The sequence below is a fragment of the Trachypithecus francoisi genome, unplaced genomic scaffold (genome assembly GCF_009764315.1).
Source record: "Trachypithecus francoisi isolate TF-2019V2 unplaced genomic scaffold, Tfra_2.0 Contig01461, whole genome shotgun sequence".
In the NCBI taxonomy this organism is placed as follows: domain Eukaryota; kingdom Metazoa; phylum Chordata; class Mammalia; order Primates; family Cercopithecidae; genus Trachypithecus; species Trachypithecus francoisi.
Genome location: NW_022681433.1, coordinates 4,775,485 through 4,800,203, shown reverse-complemented (window position 1 = coordinate 4,800,203; position 24,719 = coordinate 4,775,485).

Sequence of the window (24,719 nt, the reverse complement as noted above, 5' to 3'; positions counted from 1 at the left end):
AGCTATTGACAATAGATTAGCCAACGCCATCCCAAAACTCTTGATTCTACTCTCAGCATCCAAGGTTTACAGAATCAAAAGCTAACTGTTCTTGAGCTTTTCATACAAAAGTTAACCTCACCTTTTTTTAGATAAATTTTATTTCTTTAAATCCAACAGATTTCATCACTCCAAGCGTTCAAAGGCCTTGCGATGGCTGCCAGGCGTGGTGGCTGATGCCTGTAGTCTCAGCACTTTGGGAGGCCAAGGTGGGAGGATCACTTGAGGTCAAGAATTCAAGACCAGCCTGGACAACATGATAAAGCCCCGTCTCTACTAAAAACACAAAAATTAGCCAGGCATGATGATGTATGCCTGTAATCCCAGCTACTCAGGAGGCTGAGGGAGGCGAATCACTTAAACCTCGGAGGTGGAGGCTGCAGTGAGCTGCCCTCTCACCTGGGCGACAAAGCAAGACTCTGTCTCAAAAAAAAGACCATGTGGTAGCAAATATATTAAATTATTTTCAACATAGTTCTGTGTTGTGAACTTACAAGATAAAACCATAGTATGCCTTCCTTTCTTCCTGAGATTCAGAGAGAGAGAGAGAATAGAACTCACTTATTTTCCTGTTTGTTTGTTTGTTTGTTTTGTTTTGTTTTGTTTTTGAGATGGAGTCTTGCTAGGCTGGAGTGCAATGGCACAATCTCTGCTCAAGGCAACCTCTGCTTCCTAGGCTCAAGCCTCAGCCTCCCAAGTAGCTGGGATTACAGGCCCCTGGTACAACACCCGGCTAATTTTTGTATTTTTTTAGTAGAGACGAGGTGTCGCCACATTGGCCATACATGATGGTGCATCTCGAATTCCTGGCCTCAGGTGATCCACCCTCCTCGACTCCCAAAGTGCTTGATTACAGGCATGAGCCACTGCACCTGACCAGAACCCAATTTTTTTCTAACAAAGGCTAATTTTTAAAAAGTTGGCAAGAGAAGTTTTTTAAAAGAACATATATACCTATAAGAGTTGTAGACAATACTCATACATGACATCTACATTAGAGGAAAGTCCAAAACATTCATGATAAAGGTAACGTTTCTGATTTGGGGGGTTATTATTTGAAAACAAAAGAGGGGGTGAGGGAAGAGTTCTTTGCAATGCTGAATGTAAACTTGCCACTGAGTAAATGTCTTTCTTTAACTCAATCATAAGAGTGTAGGCCGGGCGCTGTGGCTCAAGCCTGTAGTCTCAGCACTTTGGGAGGCCGAGATGGGCAGATCACGAGGTCAGGAGATCGAGACCATCCTGGCTAACACGGTGAAACCCCGTCTCTACTAAAAAATACAAAAAACTAGCCGGGCATGGTGGCGGGCACCTGTGGTCCCAGCTACTCGGGAGGCTGAGGCAGGAGAATGGCATAAACCCAGGAGGCGGAGCTTGCAGTGACCTGAGATCTGGCCACTGCACTCCAGCCTGGGCGACAGAGTGAGACTCCATCTCAAAAAAAAAAAAAAAAAAAGAGTGTCTTAAGCACTATACTGGGCTATACTACACTATACTGCACATACAATTTATTTTCTGGATGAACTAAATTTCCACCCTCTAAAACTTTTAATATTCAATTATAGTTCACACATAAATATTGTGCTTAATTTTGTTATGTGAATATCAAGATATTTGATTGTAGGTATTATTATCTCTGCTTCAAATGTCAAATGAATCACCTAATGGCCTCAAATGAATTCAATCATTATTAGAGTAATAATGTAAATAACCAAAATAAAAGATGTACATAAGAATTATTTTCTTTTTTACCAAAGCATAACCCTACTCTACAAATGCCTAGGGCTTTGGTATTTAGCAATATTGAAGAAACAGTTGGTGGATACCTAGAAGTACTAGATAACCAAAGAATAAGTACAGTCCTTGCCTTTGTGAAATTTGCAGGCTGGTGGGAGAACTGACAGTCACATAGCTATTATGTCCATTTGGACATCATGGAACATAACAAACAGGATCATGAAGTAAACACACCTTAGGAACCTCAGATATAACCCTCAATGTATATACATTTATTTTTTCACTCTATGACTATTGTCTTGTGCTGTGTGTTGAGCACTGTTCTAGGCCCTGGGGATACACCAACAAATTGGACAAGGTCTTATCCAAAGAGCAGTCATAATTAATTTATATAATGATATTCAAGTTTCATCTCTTGCCTTTTTTTAAGGCTCATATATATTTGAGAGGGTTTTTCCCTTGCCATGAATTTCATCTTCTGGTTATTTAGTTTGCATATTGAAAGTAGAAATGGGTCCTCATTGGCTTGTTGAAATGGTAACAAATATTTGTTGAGCATTGAGCTACTTGCCATCTGATAGGAGTAACAAAAAATAAATACAAGGTGACAAGGCTGTAATAAAAATGCATTCAAGGGCCAGGTGCAGTGACTCACGCCTGTAATCCCAGCACTTTGGGAGGCCAATGCAGGCAGATCAGAAAGTCAGGAGAGTGAGACCATCCTGGCTAACATGGCGAAACGCCATCTCTACTAAGAATACAAAAAGTTAGCCTGGCATGGTGGCACGCACTTGTAGACCCAGCTACCCAGGAAGTTGAGGCAGGAGAATCGCTTGAACCTGGGAGGCGGAGGTTGCAGTGAGCTGAGATCATGCTACTGCACTCCAGCCTGGGCGACAGAGCAAGACTCTGTCTCAAAAAAATAAAAATAAAAATAAAATAAAATAAAAAGAAATACATTAAAAACGATTGGCTAATAGAGTAAGAGGAAGATAACTATTACAGGGAAGACTAGGAAGGGTTTATAAAACAGAAGACACTTGACTTAGTATTAAAGAGTAGATGGGAGTTTCCTAAGTGCAGAAAAGCAAGCCAAAAATTGGAAATAAACAGGAGCCTGCTGAATGGAGTCTGGTGATTTAGAGCACAAAGTTCAGGGAGGAGAATGGCAGGAAAACAGGATGAAAAATTGTTCAAGGATATATTTATACCATGAGAAATGAATATGTTTGGGCTGAATCATCTCTCAATAGCTCATTTATAATCTGAATCAAGAGCCAAACGTCTACTTCCTGCTTTTATATCAAGCTTTATCATAAACATGTATTATTTTAAGGAATTCTATTTTGGCCAATACGCTAATGGAGGGTATAAAAATTATTCTTAATATGCTTTTCACTAAATCATTCACTTATTCAACAAATATTTTAAAGTGCCTATCCTCTGCCTAGCATAATACACGGATTTGTAGTAATCCAAAAGGTAAGCAAAATAGAGTCTACATTTGAGAATGTGTTGTTTAACTGGGGAAGCAAAAGTGGCCAAGGTAACTGCACTACAATATGACATGTGTACTGTTGGAGAGAAGGGTGAATTATTTAGGAGCACAGAAGTTGTGGCTACCTCAGAGAAGGTGTAGAATATTTATAGAAAAAGTAATATTTTATGTGTTTTTAAGAATGATTAAGAGTTCACCACAAAGGCAAGTGAGAAGGTATTCTAGGCAGAAGAATAAAGAATAATGATATTTTCTAGCTATAGGAATTCCTGGCAAACATTTCTCTGACCTAGTTTCAAAAATGAATAAGAACATTTTCAAATTTAAGAAAAGCATATTGTATAAAGATACTTTCTGACTATAAATGTATGTTTTATTAAATTTATATGGGGTTAAGTAGATATCATACTTTGGAAAAATATTGTTTATGAAATAAACATACTCCTAAAATCAAAACTGGACCCAGTTTTTAGTCCTCCATTATATTCTGGCTGTATTTCTTCTACTCAGATAACTCTTCTTGATACTGCTATTGACAAGAGTGAGACAAAATTTAGGGCAGAACAAAAATCCTGCTAGCATGGTAGACTGAAGACAGAGAAGTCATACCACTATGATCACAAAATCCGTCTCTAGTGTTTATCTAAATTTAGTCCACAGCAAGACTGGGAACAGCTCAACAATACACATTTGAGTAAGATTTTCCTCCTTTCCTATTGAACTCTTCCAGTATCCCACTCTTCTTTACTTGCAAATTTTTACTAAGATATAATTTACACGTTGTGAAATAGAAAATTCCAAATGTAGTGTTTGATGAGTTTTGACTAATAATACATACATGTGACACACACTGAAAACAAATCAAATATTTTGATCACTCCAAAAAGTTTTCTTTTCCCTCCATGTATAGAAACTGGTATTCATCATTACTGCTGTCTTCATTTCTATACTTTAATTTTATAACCTGCATTCCCAAGTAGACAGGAAGTCCAGTCCCCACCCAAAGAGAATGGTGTTCAAATACATATACATGCAATACATAAGCTAATAATTTAAATTCTGTAACAGTTTTCCTGCATATAGAGTAGTAATTTTAGCAACAAATAGATGCCAAAACATTATCATCACTGAAAACATCATTAAGCATTTTTATTGGAGGAAGAATTTATATAACTGTATTTATGTGAATGAAGCAAAAATCCAAAGTAGAATCAATACCAAATATGAAAACCATGAAACAGTGTAGGCTGAGTGCTGTGGCTCACGCCTGTGATTCCAGCACTTGGGAGGCCAAGGTAGGCATATCGCTTGAGCCTAGGAGTTGAAGGCAAGCCTAGACAACATGGCAAAACGTTGTATCTATAAAAGATAATAATCAATAGGCAGGCTTGACAGAACATGCCTATGGTCCCAGCTACTCAGGAGGCTGAGGTGAGGGGATTGCTTGAGCCCAGGAGGTGGAGGTTGCAGTGAGCCAAGATCTATCCACTGCCTTTGAGCCTGGGTTATAGAGCAAGACCCTCTCCAAAAAAAAAGAAAAAAAAGTGCAAAATACAGCAAAGGTATACACAGACTTCATTATATATACTTCATGAAAAAAATGAGTTTTCAACAGAGTCCTGAGGAAGAAAGAAGGTATAGAAAATATTGGGAAGTCATGAAAGATATGGTCAAAGGAGCGTGTGTGTGTGTGTGTGTGTGTGTGTGTGTGTTGAGGCTGTTGAGAGTAAATTAAACACAAAACAGAGTGTAATTTGTGAAGCATTGGGCATTAGTAATTGCTCTAATAAAAAGTGTTTACTTGAATTGGAATAGACTATAGATCCATTGTGTAACTGCTGAATAAGACTGTCTCAAATTCTGATTTCAAATAAAATGCGGTACAAATGCTACTGGTGGAGAAGATTTTTGTGCTGATTTTGTATATGATTAGCTGACATTGATTGTGGATGAGTGTTTTGGGCTTCTGCTCTTGCATAGTTCTTGCCACTAATGGATGTAATAATGTTTATGATAAACCCTTCCAGGGTTGCAATGAGGATGACATGCTTTATAGAAGAAAACAAACAAAAAACCTCTGAGTCTATTTGCATTACTTAGTGTTATGCCATTCAACTCCTACCACAGTGCTGCAAATACTACCTCATACTGACACAGGAAACCTGTTCTTGTATTTGTTTGCATGCATATGCCTTTGAATTCATTCTTATTTCTCTTTCAAATGAATATGATCTGTCTCTCCCAGTTAGTCTGTAAATGCCCAAATGTCTTGAGGCAAGTTCTATACATTATAAATCTTCACTAAAGGTAGCTTGAGGACTGATTGATTTTAGATGGTCACTTATAATGTAAAATCAAGATGCTTCCTAGGCATGTATAATAAATACAAGTCTTTATTTATGCTTCAAAAAACTACATAGGCCTTTTATAAAACATGAGATATATTTTATTTCTTTATTAACTTTAGGTATTTATTTATACTTTTTTCTTAGATTATAAGGCCCAAGAAGGACATGACTCTCTATTCAGCTCAACTTGAAAATGCCTAACAGGATATAAGGCTTCAGTGGGGATTTAATGATGTTCTAAACTAATGATCATGTTATCTAACTGTATTACGAGTGAAATAATCGGGCTTTCAACAATTGTCTTTAACTGGAAAAAATAAGCTTTTCTGGAAAAGAGGCCTGTGTTTTATTTAAATCAACTCAACATAGAAAAACAGAACAAAACAAAACACTAAAAGGCACTAAAAAATTGGGGGAGAGAAATTACTAAATGTAATCTGAAGTGTGTCTGGGTGTAATGGTCCTTTGATATGTCTACTTGACTAGGCTACCATTCCTAGCTATCAATCAAACAATAATCTAGTCATTGCTATGAAGATATTTTGTAGATGCGATTCAACTCCATAATTAGTTGACTTTAAGTAAGGGACATAATCCTAAATAACTTGGGTGGCCCTGAGTCAATCAGTTGAAAGTCGATAAAAGCAAAGCTGAGGCTTCCCTGAGGAAGAAATTCCACTTGAAGCTATGGATGGCAGCTTCAACTCCCAAGGTCCAGCCTGCACTTCCTGACAGCCTGCCCTATGGATGTTGGACTTGCCTAACCAACCACCTACAGTCACATAAGCCAGTTTCTTATGACAAACCTCTTAATATATATCTCCTACTGATTCTCTGATTCTGTTTCTCTGATTGAACTGTTTCTGATGCCACACATATATTACAAATGTTAATGTCAACTTCCTGTTCTATAAAACTTCTATCTCAGCCCACCATTTTCAGTGGCAGTTTGCTATAATCCCAGCCTAGAGCAGAAATGGCCTGAGAAAATAGAAATTTTTAAAAATAAACTTACTTAAAACAGCTACAAAGAGCTGTCATTAACAAGGAGATAAAAATACATATTCAAACATTTTAAATATTTTAAATGAAGCAAAACATTTTAAATGAATGTTTTGTCATCAGAAAATTATAACCAGGAAAATGCTCTTTAACTCATCTGATGTAACATACAAACAACAGCCAAGAAAATAGCAGTAGAGCCTTTTCAGGCTATTACCTTCATAGGTTTCTAGGCATGTACATAAAGTAATAGTTTGGCATTCCTAGCTTATTTATTTATACAATGAGAGCCATTAATCATTCCATTTGAGCTTAAGTATCTGCATTTGAACTTCAACTAGAGCCTCAATATAGCAGCGTTCTTGAGAACTGCCAATGTGGAATGTCTTTTCTTACTTCAACAAACAATTCAGTTCAAACATTTATTGAATACTCATTAGTTGCTAGGAATATAAATACCCTATGACTAAGTTTTGACTATTTGCTTATTAAATTCTCAAATACAAAATGAATATCAGCATTCAAATGCTTATGCTATTAAGAAATGTTAGAAAAATTTTAAAAATTACCTTTATTCATATCCTGAAAGAAATTTCTTCCATTGACTCTCAAATGAAACTTCTTATAATATTCTCCCAAACTTAAAACATGTCTCTTTCATTTGTAATATAGAGGAAGACATCCTAAATTGCCTTTGTAATGTATTTCTGTACCTAAACTAACTACCACTTGTACTTTTATAATGGATAGATTAGAGGAAAAAAAAGAAAAACATTGGCTAGCAATTTGGTATAAAAATAGAGGGCAAAATTGGAGAAGTTTAAATAATGAATATAAAGAGAGAAGAGGGAAATTAACAAAGAAAATTATACAGAAAAAGGAATAAGAAACAAAGGAGAGATGAGAATTAAAATAGGAAAATGAAGGTAAGGAATAAAACTCAAGCAAAAGGAATTTAAAACTCCATGCTTCTGTAGAATAATCAATTAACAATAAAATATTTTAGAATCCTTAGAGAAAAAGTTATATAATAAATCTCATACAATTTTGTCTCATTCTTTTATCAACTGGACAGTGGGAAAATTAACTAAACTGTTGTTAAACCTAAGGCAAGAATGTTGATTCTCCAGAATTCAGATATGATTAAATAATGGGCATTGGAATATACTAATATTTCCCTACTTAGAAATCTAAGAGTGGTCTAACATCTAAGAAAATGTTCCCTTGACAGAATTATGTGTTGGGGACACAGAACTCTTGGAAACAGGCCTATGACTTCTGATATATTAATAGCATAAAATAATAAATGTTTGTCTGCATCTGCATTTAGCCAACAATGTCTGTGTGGCTGCCATGCTTTATTAAAGACTCTTTTTGTCTTTATGGGATTGAATGGATGTTAATGCGACCTGCCTATGGAATGAACTGACCCAGATTCTACTATCAATCTCCGATGTCAGTTATGTTCTCCTCACAATGTTTAAAATCTCATTCTTTCTTCCTTTCGGTAAAGTAGCAGAAGATGTTGGGCATGAAAGGTTAGTTTGAGACAAATTCTGTGAATCTAGACAAATTGACAGACTGATGTCACAAGGTCAGTTTTATAAAGATTCTTTCCTCTGATTATTTTCTCTCCTAATACCTTCCCTGGTATAAAATAAAGCAATGTGTTTATTTCTTCCAGTCAAGACCCTTAATTCTTTCAAGGCCTGCTAAAATAACACTGAGTAAAGACACAAAAATGGTAAACACGCACCGAGTTACTTTAATGTAAACCCTACCATGAAAAACCTTCATTACAAAATCCCTATTTGTTATGTTAATCTCTTCATCCTTGCCACTGCTGAAGAATTTTCCTCTTCTAGTATTATAAATCCTGGAACATTTCCAAAAATTCTCTAACCCAAGAAAAATGTCTCAAGGCCCTAACCTATTTGTAAAGATTTAGGAACATTACAAAAAATTAAAGATTTAAGTATTAAGTATGGTCTCCCTGCTTATTAGTTTGATGTGTATGTTATTTTCTTAGGCATATTTCACATGGTGTTGCTTTATTGAAATCAGCATGTTCGACATTCCCATTAGTTACTGACATACAAAACACATCCTATGCTGCACTTACCTGCCCACTTAGGATGCATTAAAAAAGAAATGTTTCAGCATTTTAGGAGAAGGGATCAATGCTGTCAGTTAAGTGATCAACTAAAATATTAGGTACTGAAAATAGGCAGGGGAATACTGGAAGTGGGAAAAGACATGAGATGGGAAGAAGCAGAATAATGGATTTCATAAATTTCATAAATATTTTATATTTATTTCATATTTTATAAATAATGGCTATGATACAGTCATACTTCTACTTGCTCATCTCATTCAATCCATATAACAATTTAGTCAGATAAGAAGTAATTTAAGTAATATTCTTATTCCTGTTTTACAAATAAAGAAACTGAGACATAAAAAATAATGTAATTTGTCCAGTGACAGCACAGCTGTTACATGGTGAAGTGGGCATGCAAATTCAGGCTCTCCTACTCCAACTTCCACAATATCACACTATGCCACAGTGGCTTACTTAAATTACGCCCCTGAAAAATACACTAATATCTCTATAATCTAAATTTTACCTTAAGAGGTCAGTAATTCCCTTCACAAAAGCCAAAATGACATATTAGTAAATGTTCCAATCACTTATACAACCTTGACATGTCACCAGACAATGATTCCTCCCAATTTTTTCCATTGTATTATTTGTTTTGTGTTGTTCCATTTTTAATTTTACTCCGAGTTGTTCCCACATAATACTATTAAAAAAAATAAAATAGCAGTTCTCTTATGTTTTCGCCCCATGGCCTCTTCATGCTCTTAAAATTTATTGAGGACCTCAAAGATCTTTTGTTTATGTAGTTTTTTTTTTAATACTTACCATATTAGAAGTTAAATATGACAAATTTTAGAGAGATGTCTATTCACTTAAAAATAACAAAAATAACCCATTAATGTTAACATAAGTAACATGTTCTGTGAAAAACAACTGTATTTTCCAAAACAAAAAACAGTGAGAAAATTGGCATGATTTCACATTTCTGTCAAATATTTCAATGTCTAGTATAATAGAAGACAGCTGAATTTTACATTTGCTTCTACATTCAATCTATTGTGGTCGGTTGTTGGGTTAAAGCATACGAAGAAAATCAGGCCTCAAATAGATTTGTAGTTGGAAAAGGTAAGAGTATTTTAGTAGCTTAATTGCAAATGATCTTCAATATGACACCAAAACACAGTAAGGTGTAGCCTCTTAAAGATTAGTTGCAATGAGCAATCAAACATGTCAGTGAAGATTTTGTATTGTTACATTACAAATCCAATTTTTCTATCTTGAACAAAAAATGGATCTTTTATTCATGAACAATTTTGTAACATCATGCATGGGTCACTAGTAAAATACTGGTTCACTGAGTTACATGGAGCTCCCAAATGTTAACACATTTCATTATTCAACATCAAACAATTACATTTGTTACTTACAAGCTTTTCAAAATACTATTTTGTTTTGAAATCTCAGATTCTATTGTTGACAACAAATACTGCCAGTTGTTTTCTATAAAGTGACAGTCTCATATTCTTTATTTTCAAGAAAATACCTATAAAATATTCAAGTCTGAATAACCATAGTTTGCCTGCCAGTCATTCTTTCAAATAAAAAAGTGATGTTTCATGAAATAAGCTTGCAACTCAAAGAATTGTACAAATACTTTTTCTCAAGACACCCTTCACATTTTTGTATGGAACAAAATGCTTTCTGCATACTTCACATTTGCCCTACATGATAAATAATCTGAAACATTGAGACTTAACAAAATTGATATTTTATACTACTTCATTAATGAGATTCTTAACTGCAAATGTGATTGTGGTGAAAATATGTATCTATATAATGACTACTAGTATAATTTGCTGCACTGTGTTGATATATGCTAAGGTACCAGGGGTTTCGCCCTCCATTACTTTTGCCCCCTCAGTACAAATGCCAACACATTGCAGGAGGCAAATAACATCCTAGTGTTGTTATGAAAATAGCTTTGACCTTGCATACCCTTTGGAACACTATCAAGGAACCTCAGTGGTACATGAACCACAGCTTGAGAACCACTATTCTAGAGAGTACAAAGGCTACTTTTTGAGTTGTCTTAGGTTATGAATGGCTCTCCTTTAACTTTGCAGACTCGACTATCCCTCACCTAGACCTGATATTGTACATTAGAAGCAATCCCAGTCAAAAGCACCATGTACAAAATAAAAAACCAAAGGTAACACTGACCAAATAAACATCTGTCTGTAGATTTGTACTAGTACATCAATTTCAAATGTAATGAAAAAGATTTATTTTACAATACTTTTCATCCTGTTGTTTTAATTCCATGAGGAAAGCTGGGGGGAAAAAAATGAAAACCTCGATCTCATGCCAAGAGCTCAAAGCAGCACCTCCTCCTTTTTGGGTGGCAGCTGTTTCTTGTAACCAAGACACATGTTTTGTTTTCTAAAATAATTGTGAGGACTAAGTAATGACTACAAATGCCTTTGTAAAATTAGCATAGTTGTATTTTTATTTGGTTTGTGAAACTTTACCAAAATAATACATCAAATGTGGTTTAAAGGAATTGTTTGAAGTATGCTGAAGGAAAGGTCGGAGAAACAGTTTTATGATGCTAGGCCTCCTCTTTGATACACACTGCAAAAAACTCTGGGAGATGTTTATGCCCAGCTAAAGAGATTGGTGAATGACTACATGAACAAAACAGCATGACTTAGTAATAAAGAGTAGGCTGGATGGTTTACCAACCTCTTTTCTGGCAATAAGTAGCACCTTGGTTATGTACAAAACAATGAAGTGAAACTAATCATTGTCACAGCAATACTGTTAAAAGACACTATTTACTTGACATCTGCACCATGAGCAGAAAAATATTTCTACAATCAAGGGCTGTAAAACTAAGTTCTCTATTCGTTATTCTAGAGGGCTTCTTTAAGCACAGAACAAATAAATAAAAGAATGGATTGATTCAGAATGGTTGGACCAACACTATCCAATGGGAAGTATAAATTCAAGTCCTGCATAGATGCTTTAACAAGGTTTTTACTATGCAAGGATATTTGCCACCCACTGTTCTTGGCTTTGTCAACCCCCAAACTGAGGCAACAAAAAGAGTTAAGTTTAATTTCTTGTGCCATGTATATTTTCTGAGCATCCAGGCTTTTAGCTAAAGCATTTTCACTAGCTTTACCTAAGTCAATACTCTTCCTATAATAAATCTCACCCTCCAATAACTTCTTATCTGACCAAGGGATTTTCTACTTAGTACATTGTATCATCGTTTGTAGTTGAGGATTTAAGGGTCTATCTTCTTCTGAGGCTTTAATGTTAAGGCTAAAAACCATGCCTCTCCATACCACAGTCTTTGCACAGAGCTTGGCACAGAGCAGGAGCAACAGAGGTACATATGTTACATCCCATAAGAACAGAGACTTCCCACTTCCACATCCCCAGTGCCCAGAACGGCATCTGGCACTCAGTGGATTCTACTGGCTGAATGGCACAGTTATGATTAGAGACCACATATCCTGCTATTGAAAGGTATAGAAACTATGTTCGTTTTCTGTTCATTTTAAACTGTATTTTTCTGGATATATATTACTGCGACTTTGGGGTATACTGACGTGTCCTGGGTAGGCCATTAGATTAATTCTTCGAGGACCAGAGGCAATTTTTTCATATCTGAACTCTGCTTCCCTATTTCTCTTCACAACAGTAGACTCTAATGCTTTTACTCATGGTAAAATGTCATGTCCTTAATTCTTTCATTTTTATGTGAAGAAAATGCTCAATGTATGTTCTTCATGCAGCACTTTCTGCATTCATCAATGAAGCTAACAAATGAATAAACCGATTGGGAATAAGAAATGCTGGCAATATTGAGGGATTAGCAGTAACTTTCTGGAAAGTCAGAAATAACTACAAAGAACTTTGAAAACAAACTGTCTTTAAAAATGCAATTAATCACGCCTGTAATCCCAGCACTTTGGGAGGCCAAGGCAAGCAGATCACGAGGTCAGAGGATCGAGACCATCCTGGCCAACATGGTGAAACTCCATCTCTACTAAAAATACAAAAATTAGCTGGGTGTGGCAGCGCGTGCCTGTAATCCTAGCTACTTGGGAGGCTGAGGCAGGAGAATCACTTGAACCGGGGAGTTGGAGGTTGCAGTGAGCCAGGATCGTGCCACTGCACTCCAGCCTGGCTACAGAGACTCCGTCTAAAAAAAAACAAAAAAAACAAAAAAAACAAAAAAAACAAATAATATAAGCACTTAGTAGAATGTTCTCTGTCTTTCTTCCACTCCTCCCAGCTGTGGTGCATGTTTTTCCTAAGACACTTCCCTGACAGTGTACATCACAGCAGGCAGGGTGTATAGACATCTAGTGTATAGGTTTAACAATGGGCATTACACATAAAATAGCAAAAGTATATAGAATCCTATTTCTGTATGCTGGCTGCTAGAGAAAACTTCTCTACTAATGCAATATTAAAGTTTAATTTGAGTCTAAATTAAAAGTCTAGTTCAATACTACAGCTACAAATGTAACCATATCGAAGTTAAGAAGAAAATAATGTAAGAAAATGTTCTTTAGCATTATAATCTCTGAAATATTTCAATTACTCAAATCAGGATTCAATGTGCAGTTGAATATGGCAATGTGAATGTGATCTGATTAATTTTTTTCTCATAAAAAATTTCTTCTTATTACATTCTTCAGATTGCAGGAAGTTTTATTTGTAATTTTCACATGGTGCCGATGTAGTTTCTCCTGTAATGAATCTTCTCAAAGTAGTTTTCAACAACTCAACCCAATAAAAAATATACATATAAGATAAAAATGGAAATAACAACCATGGAGGCAAAAATATGAGAATGACTTCGAAAGAAATTGTATAAATTGGAATTAATAAGACCATTTATTAAGTCATGGCAGTGTAAACTTAAAATAAAATCCTGAGCCCCCAATCAATTAAACAGATACCCCTTGGCCAAATAGACCCCCCCAACCTTAAAACGTAGTTCCCAACCATAATGAGATAAGAGATCAGACAAGCCTTGTTGTACCCCTTTCCCTTTATAGCTTAGACACAACTAACCAACATTAGTGTTAAAATGAAAATCATAAACTAACAAAATAGACTCTTTGTGACAATAAAATACTAAATTATAGACAAAACTTAAGGCCGGGCTAGGCAAGGATTAAGTCATATATTCCCTACACTTAAAAAATAAACTATGTTCTAACTGCCAAGAATTTTCTTTTTCTCTAATAACTAAACATTAGCCTCAAAATAAACAATGTTAAGCAATTTATAGCTCTTCAAGATACTAACTAAACCCCTGTTCTATTAGCTGTAACTACAGTTTTAATTACACAAGAGACTCATTTCAATAACTTTCTCCTAATAACAAATGCAGCAACTGTAGACTAGTTCTGGCTGGTTTACAGAGATTACACACTTGTGTGCCTTCATGTCCTAAAAAGACCTTTTAATATCTAGAACCTAATTATAACACATTTAGATAATAGGTCTCCATCCCAAAGAAAACATAGGTCATATGTTACATATTTATTCAATAAACGTGTGTCAAGGCCACATTCATAAATATTCATAACTCGTTCGATGACCATTTAAACATGTTTAGTCAACCCCTTCAACATAAAAACTCCTACCCCCAACTCCTCCTCCTTCAGAATGCCTATCTCTAGTTTCATCTGGAGACACACTTGCCAGCCTGCAGAATGGCCACCTTACAGATTTTAATCCTTTATAAAAGATCAAGTTTCCTTTTCTCCTCTCCAGATTTATAAAAGTTACCATTTTTAAGCTAACAGTTATTGCAATGAATGGCATTTGACTAAAGTTCTGCTGCTCTGGTTAAAGAAAAACCTGGAACAAGAAGGAGCTCCCTGCAGGCCACAGCTGCATGTGCCAGCCTCTGGCTGACTTATCTCCACCGTTGATCAAGGTCGCTGGCAGTCTCACCCCACACAAACTGCCCCACAAAACCGCCCCACAGGCCCCGTGTGTGGGTGTGAACGCATCAAGCCTGGCAGCTCAGGTGAGGGTGGGAATTCACAGGAACACAGTGAACACCAAAATGATAAACATGGCTCTTACTCAAAATTGTAGTTGAAACCTCTTTAAGTCAGTTTTATATATTTACATTCTAAGGGAATGTAAGGGAATATAAAGGAAAAGACTTTGGGTGTCATGGAGAAGTCTAAACATGCACAAAACTAAGGAGATAACCCCTCATCCTTCCTTGGGAATGGAAGTCATGAAGTGCACTGCACTTTACTTCTATTAACTGGGCAAACTTAGAGCACAGTATTGTCCTCTTCTTCTATGAAGAAGGCCATGAAAATCTTTATCTATGGCCTCCTTTTTCCTAGACAGTCTGGTTTCATCCTCTCTGTACCACTGAACTGGCTTCTCCAGATTATGAATCATCCCCCGATCATTCAGTCCAATGGCTGGTGCTCACTCCACACTCTGAGTATCCACTGAATTACTCCATTTCCTCTTCCATTTCCCAAGACTACACCATCTGCCCCCTCACTTTTAAAATGAGTTCCTTTGATCTTTTTTTTTTAATACTTTAAGTTCTAAGGTACATGTGCACAAGGTGCAGGTTTGTTACATATGTATACATGTGCCATGTTGGTGTGCTGTACCCATTAACTCGTCATTTACATTAGGTATATCTCCTAATGCTATCTGTCCCCCCTCCCTGCTCCCCACAATAGGCCCCAGTGTGTGATGTTCCCCTTCCTGTGTCCAAGTGATCTCATTGTTCAATTCCCACCTATGAGTGAGAACATGCGGTATTTGGTTTTCTGTTCTTGCGATAGTTTGCTGAGAATGATGGTTTCCAGCTGCATCCATGTCCCTACAAAGGACACGAACTCATCCTTTTTTATGGCTGCATAGTATTCCATGGTGTATATGTGCCACATTTTCTTAATCCAGTCTGTCACTGATGGACATTTGGGTTGATTCCAAGTCTTTGCTATTGTGCATAGTGCCTCAATAAACATACGTGTGCATGTGTCTTTATAGCAGCATGATTTATAATCCTTTGGGTATATACCCAGTAATGGGATGACTGGGTCAAATGATATTTCTAGTTCTAGATCCTTGAGGAATCGCCACACTGTCTTCCACAATGGTTGAACTAGTTTACAGTCCCACCAACAGTGTAAAAGTGTTCCTATTTCTCCACATCCTCTCCAGCACCTGTTGTTTCCTGATTTTTAATGATTGCCATTCTAACTGGTGTGCGATGGTATCTCATTGTGGTTTTGATTTGCATTTCTCTGATGGCCAGTGATGATGAGCATTTTTTCATGTGTCTGTTGGCTGTATGAATGTCTTCTTTTGAGAAGTATCTGTTCATATCCTTTGCCCCTTTTTGATGGGGTTGTTTGTTTTTTTCTTGTAAATTTGTTTGAGTTCTTTATAGGTTCTGGATATTAGCCCTTTGTCAGATGAGGTTCTGGATATTAGCCCTTTGCCAGATGAGTAGATTGCAAAAATTTTCTCCCATTCTGTAGGTTGCCTGTTCACTCTGATGGTAGTTTCTTGTGCTGTGCAGAAGCCCTTTAGTTTAATTAGATCCCATTTATCAATTTTGGCTTATTATTTTCTCACCCTATTCTCCCTTACTCAGAGATCCTGTTCCTTCTCCTGACTTCACAGGCTCCTTCATGTAGGGTGAATTTCCAAGTCCACATTTTCATTCTTGACTTTGACTGAACTCCAGTCCTGCATCTTTAGCCACCAACAGACATTTCTACTTGTCTCTTAAAATACAATATATTTAAAATTGAACTCTTCAACTTGGTCTCATCTACCACTTGGCTTTCCTTCCCTAACTTTTCTTCCCTTTCCTTTTTTTTGGTGGGGGGGAAGAAGGGGCAGGGGAGACAGGATCTCACTCTGTTTCTCAGGCTTGAGGGCAGTGGTGCAATCTTGGCTCACTGCAACCTCTGCCTCCCAGGCTCAAGCAATCCTCCCACCTCAGGCTCCTGAGTAGCTGGGACTACAGGCACACACAACTACGCCTGGCTGACTCTTTCTTTCTTCCTTCCTTCCTTCCTTCCTTCCTTCCTTCCTTCCTTCCTTCCTTTGGTAGATACAGGGGTCTTCGTATGTTACCCAGGTTCATCTCAAACTTCTACACTTTGGAGATCCTCTCCCCACCTTGACCTCCCAAAGTGCTGGAATTACAGGCATGAGCCATCCTACCTGGCCCTAATTTTTCTTATATCTGTTTGTGGTAACATATTTTTCCAAGTTACCTACATATATTTTCTTCAGATATTAAATTTTACTGATTCTTCACCTTATTAGATAGAACCATATGAAATGCCTATTTACATGGGTCAAAAATGGTCAAATATCAGCAATTTCCTATGATTTCCTTCTTAAAATTTCAGATTCTTTTGGTACTTCAGAAAACTCCTGTTTTCTGCACTTCTATTTCTCTGCTTGCAGTTCATTCTGAAGTTCACAACCTATTAATCTTTCTGAAATACTCACCTTTGAGAACTGCAGTCTAAAGTTAACAAGACTTTTCCTTCACTTTTTGTTCACATTTTCTACAATTGGCCCCTAAGCCTACCTTTGCAGTCTTGGCCCTACTCATCTTCAGAGTTCTCTGTTCCAATCAAACCGGCATAAACATTATCTGTCTATCCCCTCTTTATTTAGAGAATTCTCCTTCCTTACTTCAGAAATCCCTCTGCTTGTAGACTTACACAAACTTTAATCTCACACAGTCTAGTGACATGTCCACTGTCCTTCACTTCACTTTTAAATATTCTTACTAATGAGACATCCTTCCATATACTGTTTAAATATCTTGAAAGTTAAAAAGATGTATTTTATTTCTTTATTAAGCAGAGCATGCAGCCTTATCTATAGTAGGTGATCAAAATATGGTTGCTGCTGCTTATTATAATTTTTTAAATGATCTGTCTGAGTTCTGGCCCAGAAACCTTCCCTTAAATCACCCTTCTGAACATAACCCTCCTGCCCAGAGATGAGATGTCTTTTAAAGAAGTTTTCAGATCTGCTCTATTTCCTATCAACACTACTGCTATTTGGGAGATCATGCACTTGTACACCAATCTATCTTCAGGGCAGACTCTTAGATTTCATCAGAATGAAAACTGATGAAAGATTCAGAGATTTTTTTCACAGATTTTAAAATTCTTGGGCTAGATTTGAATTTCTGTATATCTCTAGCAATAAAATATTGGAGAGATGTATAGCAATATATCTCAGAATCTACTAAATCCAAACAGCTCAGTGACTACAGTTAAACTGAGAAGCTTTGATTCATGAATCCTGTTTTCATAGGACCTCATAATCTGTTATCTGAATATCCAAGCAAGAAAATGACTCTTTGTCATCAAGTCATAATAGCCTTTTATTTTCCCCCACTGCCTGCTTGATTTACTTTAACATACCCTTGGTCTTTGTCTTCTTATAGATAAATAAAAATGATTCTTATAAGCCCTACTGGTCCCCTAAGGTTCTCTATCCATGTTTCATCTGTGGTGCCATGTAATTGCCAAGATTCAATCCAAGCTGATTTAAAAATGAGCTAGGTTATGTTTTTAAATAACTCTCTTAAAAAAGAAACCCAAAATCATAGAGTTGTACTTCTTGAGAAATTCCTATTTTGTTGTGTATTTTCTTTTACTGAACCAAGCAAAAAGCAAAAATTATGCTGTTTTCACTTTAAAATACTTCTGCTATTCGTTTAAAAAGGTAAATGTAAGAAATAACTTCTGCAAAGGAGCATACTTTTTTCTGGTTCTTTAGAACATTTTTAAAGGCTAATTATTGAAAACGAGTCAACAGAATTAAACAAAGGTTTGTACCATTAAGCTCCAGTGAGAAAAGATTTAGTTCAGATGACTAAAACAAATGTGAATATGGAATAAAGTATGTTAAATCTGCATGTTTAATTTTCAGACAAGACATACTTAGTTAAATATTCTAAGTATGTGATATGATAGCATCCAAGGTCATTTGGTTTAAATTCACTTAGTTAAATTTTCTAAGTATGTGATATGATAGCATCCAAGGTCATTTGGTTTAAATTCACGATTAAGAAATAGATACCACAGTTATTTAAATGTACTGCATTCATTAATTATTGAGCCACATGACTGAGTTGCTATTTTAACCTTGGTTAAAGATTAGTTCTAGTTGTTCTTAAACTTTCTTTAAGTTTTTTTTTTTTTTATCTTGCAGTTAAGTGGAAAGATTATACTTAAAGTTAATTTCTCTGCCAAATTAGAAAGGAAAGAAAATTGATGGCACTAAGCAGAACAATTTTCCTTAACTCAGTAATATTGATCTAAAAATAGGGCAAATGAAAGTAAAGATTCTGGTTTATTTGTGTTATTTTATTTTTGTTTTGTGTTCTTATCAATTATAGTCTTTGTTTCCCTGTCATTATCTTGGAATGGATTGCAAAGCTTTCTTGCTAAGTACTTTTTTCCCTGATTTGTATTCAATGAAATATTAGTTTTAAAAATTTGCCCAATCAGTAGAAATTCACATTTCCTTTAATTCTTCCCTAAGTACTGGCATTTTTGAACTAAGTGGATTTAATGATAATTCTCAACTAAATATTATAATTCATTTCTCAAAATGAAAATAATTATATTTTAATTTTGTATTAATATTGCAAGTTACACCCCAAATTATTTGTTGAATAGCTACCATGTGGAAATGATTTAATAATTCCAATAGTACTATATAAGAAATCCATGTATATTCTGAAAATTTTCATTTTGTTTATATAAGCATGGTAGGCAGCCTCTAAGATGGTTCCAATGACCCCTGACTTTTTGTGCTTGCACTGTTGTATAGTTGCTTCCCCCAGTTGTATCAGGGTTGGTCTGTATGAAAACAGAATACGGCAGAAGTATGGTATTGTATGATGAAGAACTTCTCTGGCCTTTATCTCTGGTTCCTTGGATGGAAGTTCTAAACCCTTGGAAATTCCCAAGTTATTGGAGTGTCTGCCATTCATGTAGGCCTCTCAGACCACACCTGAGCCTACACTCACAAGGTGTCTCATGGTGGGCTCCTAGATAGGTTCATGATGGGGGATGGCTATGCCAGAAAAACCAACCACGTGATTAGAGAGTTGGGACTATAAGTCATACAACATCAATCTGAACTCCTGGGAGGAAAAGGAAGGTTGAGATGTAATTTAGTCATTAATGATTCAATCAACCAAACCTTTATAATAAAACCCTAGTAATTAAAACCCTGGAGACCAAGAAAACTCAGGTGAGCTTGCTGGTTAGGGATACACAATGATGTGCTATAGAGTAACATGTCCTGAGGACTTGGGAGCTTTGCATTTTGGACTCTTCCACATGTTGCCCTATCTGTCTCTTCATTTGATTGATTCCAATTTGTATTTTTTATAATAAAACTGTGATCACTAGTAAAGTGCTGTCCTGAGCTCTGCGAGTCCTTCCAGCAACTAACTGAACTTGAGGAAATAGTGAGAACCCACAAATTGGTAGGCGGTTGATCAGAGGTGCAGATGACCTGGGATTCCCTGAGGCTTACAGCTGGTATCTGAAGTTGAGGACAGCCTTATAAAAGACTCTGCCCTTAACCTGTGAAATTCAACCAAACTCAAGGAAGTTAGAGTCAGAATTGTATGGTGTATGATATGTCACTTCCAAGAGTAGTTTATAAAAGACATGGTGGCTTCCCACCGTGGATGAAATTTGCTGCAATGATGTAATGGTCCTAGGTTCCATTGGTGATAAACTAGGACCTCCATCCAGCAGCCATGTAAGTGAATCTTCTGTGAAATCAGATCCTCTAGCCTCAGTGAAGCCCCCTAGGTGACTGCAGCCCTGACTGGTATTTGAATTGTAATTCCATTTGAGACCCTGAGCTGAAACTATCTAGCTAACCCACTGCCAGATACTGACTCACAGAAACTAGTAATAGCTGGTGGCTCATGCCTGTAATCTCAGCACTTTGGGAGGCCAAGGTGGGCAGATCACAAGGTAAGGAGTTTGAGACCAGCCTGGCCAACACAGTGAAACCCCGTCTCTACTAAAAATACAAAAAATTAGCCAGGTGTGGTGGCGGGCTCCTGTAATCCCAGCTGCTCGAGAGGCTGAGGCAGGAGAATCACTTGAACCCAGGAGGTGGAGGTTGCAGTGAGCCAAGATCACGCCATTGCACTACAGCCTGGGTGACAGTGCGAGACTGTGTCTCAAAAAAAAAAAAAAAAAAAAAAGAGGAAACTAGTAATAGCAAATGTTTGTTATTTATAGCCACTATGTTTGGGGTAATATGTTGTGCAAAAATAAATAAATAATGAACTAGGGAAATGGAAGCTATTAGCATTTGGTTTTAAGATTCAGATCTCTTGTTTTCCAATTAATCTCAAAGAATAATGTATAACTGCCCCTTCTCTGTCATGGTTTTTCTTATGTGTGGATCTCTGAAAATTTGCATATCTCCCCATTAAAAGTTGAGGTTACCCCTCTTGACTCTAGGATAGGCTAAACCAACCAAATCTGAGTAGTTTATCACACAAAAGTCTATTTCTTAAACACATAGTAGTTATATTGGCTCAGTGACCCAAGTCTCTTTCATTTTTTGACATTCACACACGGGAGAAAGTGAGGAGAGTCTCATATGGGGTCTTATTCCCGGGTTGGAAATTATGTACATCACTTCTGCCCACATCCTTTAACCAAACTTGGTCACACTGCACCAACATAACTTCAAGGGATGCGATGAAATGTGTTTTTACTACCTGACCAAGAAGAGAAAATGGAATTTGTGACAATCAGAAGTCTCTATCAAAAAGTAGAGCTCTGTTTTCTTTGGGGCATACTGGATTTGTCAGGAGTATCAAAAAGTATAAACAACAATATCCAATATAAATAAAGGAGTCTTCATAATTAGCAGAACATGAGCCGAAGTAACAGTAGCATCTCTATGAGATGGCATTTATGGTACATGATGACTTAGCTTCTATACTGATGAAAATCCCGTGCTCCTTACACTGTCACAAAACTAATACAACCAAATGTGGGTTTCTCTGTTTCGCACTAGCATGTTTTATGTTCTATCACACTAGGAACAGTTACAATATTTATATATGACTTGATTGTGAGGGGTGGGTTGAAGGCTATTAAAACTGATGATGAGTGGAGAAAGGTCATTTTCATATGCATTGAAGACACACATTCTCAGGTCACAGGCTTTGATGTGGGTTGCTTCCAAGATGGGCCAGTTGTACCTAACTTCTTCAGCTCCTCTCATCTGCTGGTATTACCTTATTAAACCTTCAGGCTTTGCTCAGCTTAGATACTGAGCCAGTCCTTGCCATGGCAGTCTGCATTCCAATAGGCTCAGGTACATTAATGTATAGTAGTAGGTTATAATTAAATTTTGCTGCCTAAATATGTGTGTGTCTCTCACCTACAACCTTCCTCTCCAATCTGCTCCCCTGCCACCACACACACGCACACAGGCACACACATACACACACACACAACTCTTCCATATGCACCCTGCTTATATGTCTGAGCTTCTGCTTAATCGTCTGTCCATTTCCCATTCTGGGTTGAAGCCCTGAGCTGAAATCTAACTTACTACACTTAGAACCTACTATCCATCTTTGCTCTTGCTAAATTTGAATCTAAAGTCTCCCTATCCCTGTAAGAGCTTTAATTTGAACTAAAGTAGTAGAGAGAGAAACCTACAATATACATATTCCCACTGTCTCTAGAACTACATATGGTTGAATTCTTGCCCTAGCTGGCAGCTGCTGAAGTTACAGCGTGCTTCAGAGCCAGGCTGCCACGGATATGACATAGCACTGTAATTGGTTTTATTCAAAAGTTTTTGAAAGGCAAGGCTTGCTAGAGACAAAAGAGAAACTTAAAAGGACTGAATATTTATCTTTGAAAATGGAATGTTTTAAGTAATCTTTGTTATTTGTGAGATTTCAGAAGTCACCATAATACTGTACTTTTGCATACATAGATGATATTGCTATAATAAAATGAAGAATATAGAAATCAATATGAACATAAAAAATAAATTATCTTTGAAAAGAGAAAGACAACATATAATAATATAAAACAACTTAAATCATTCTCTTTGTGTACTCATTATTTTGTCTCCAGAAAGCCAGAAGAATATATATATAATGTATATATATAATGTATATATATACACACACACACATATATATAATCCAAGGTATTTGAGACTCACACAAAACCTAGAAATTTAAACTCAAACTTGGGATAAAAGCCCATTTTGTGTGTCCTTAGAATACACCCTAAAGAAAAGCAGAATTATCCAAGAATACAGACTCTCCTTTTCCTAAAAACTTGTCTGCAGAGCTATCTAGAATTTTAACAAAAATAACAAAATTGAGGTTTTATCACATTTTATTACCTTTATGAAATATGAAAACCAGGTGAGGATGGAGGTGGTAACTGGAAAAAATATGCACTAACAAACACACTAATTGCCCCTTTTAAATCTTCATTCATCCAGACTTTCCAAGTCTGGAAACTCTCAGCATCTTTTCCTGAGCTATGCTTCTCATCAGTGAATAGATTACAGAAGAGATTTTTAAAACGAAATAAAATAGCCTCATATGTTCTGACCTCTTCTGTAAGGGGCTCTGAAAATATGCTTTAAAAAATAGGCATGCAATATTTTCCTTTCTTTTCTCTTTGGAGGAAGAAAACAGGGGGCAGAAGTTTCCACTGTCCTTTTATTCTAAGCGCTGTGTTTTATCTGCCAACCATGCTTAGTAAAGAAAAGAGCCCGATTACAAAATCAGTTCCAAACCGTCTTCTTACTATGAGAGTTCGTATGAATCATTGAACTGAAGACTTGGGCAGGACCCCAGCTGCTTATAGGCAATAACTCTTCCAGTAGAGATAAAAAGAAAGCTGACACAGAAAAACTTAGACAGAAGCAATTTTAACCCTTTCCTCTCTGAAAGTAACAATTGAGACAATTCCGTCTTCATGTTAAAACTAGGTGGGAAGTTTTTCTCCCAAAAGGAACATACAGAAAATACATTTTTTACTGTAAGCATCAAGTCTGGATAAAAATTCTAACATTTATATGTGACTTGCCATTTTAGAGGCCTATTTTTAAGGCACATGATATTGTTTTTCATCATTTGCTGGCAATTTTACCTGAGAAATGTTCAACATTATGTACCTAACCCCCATCCCCACCATCACTCAAGGTCTTGAGTGGAAACTATGGAGTACAGTTCTTCATTCACAAACTTTTGAGCACAAATCACGTGTCTAACACTATCCTAGATTCTAGGAACAAAAAGATGAACAAGAGGGATGAGGGAAACAGTTTTTGCCTTAACGATGTATAGGATTTTTGCGTCTTTTCTATTGATTTAATATTTAGTTCCCATGATGCAAGCCCTGAGAGGTAGTTTCCCTACTCTAAAGATTATTCCTTTCTTTTCCTAAAGAAATCCAGAGTGCACGTTTTTAAATAAGACACTGAGACAACGTCACCTTCCCCTGGGGTGTCCCAGCTCTGAATGAGTGTGCAAGGTAAGAATAGGAGTCAGGAGGAGGTAGATGGGATTTTAGCTTCTAAAAGGATGCAAAACATTTTCACTGCCCAAAATACAATAAGGTTCTGAGAAACAATTGCCCTGTTGCCCAGATGTGCGTATGACCAGAAGGTAGAATGGCAGGACCGGCTGTAAATGATCCGTCCATCTCATGCTGCCCTATACCCTTCGGAAGCAGCAGCCTTTATAGTACATTACACACTCCCTTACTTGCCTTCTACCTATATACTTCCACTATATACACCTTATATTCCCTTCCTTTCTGAAAAAACATGCTGAATTTCCCTGCAGTCCATGTACCACCTGGAAGACACAATTAAGAATAGGCTGTATTTCAGCACCGTTCTGTTA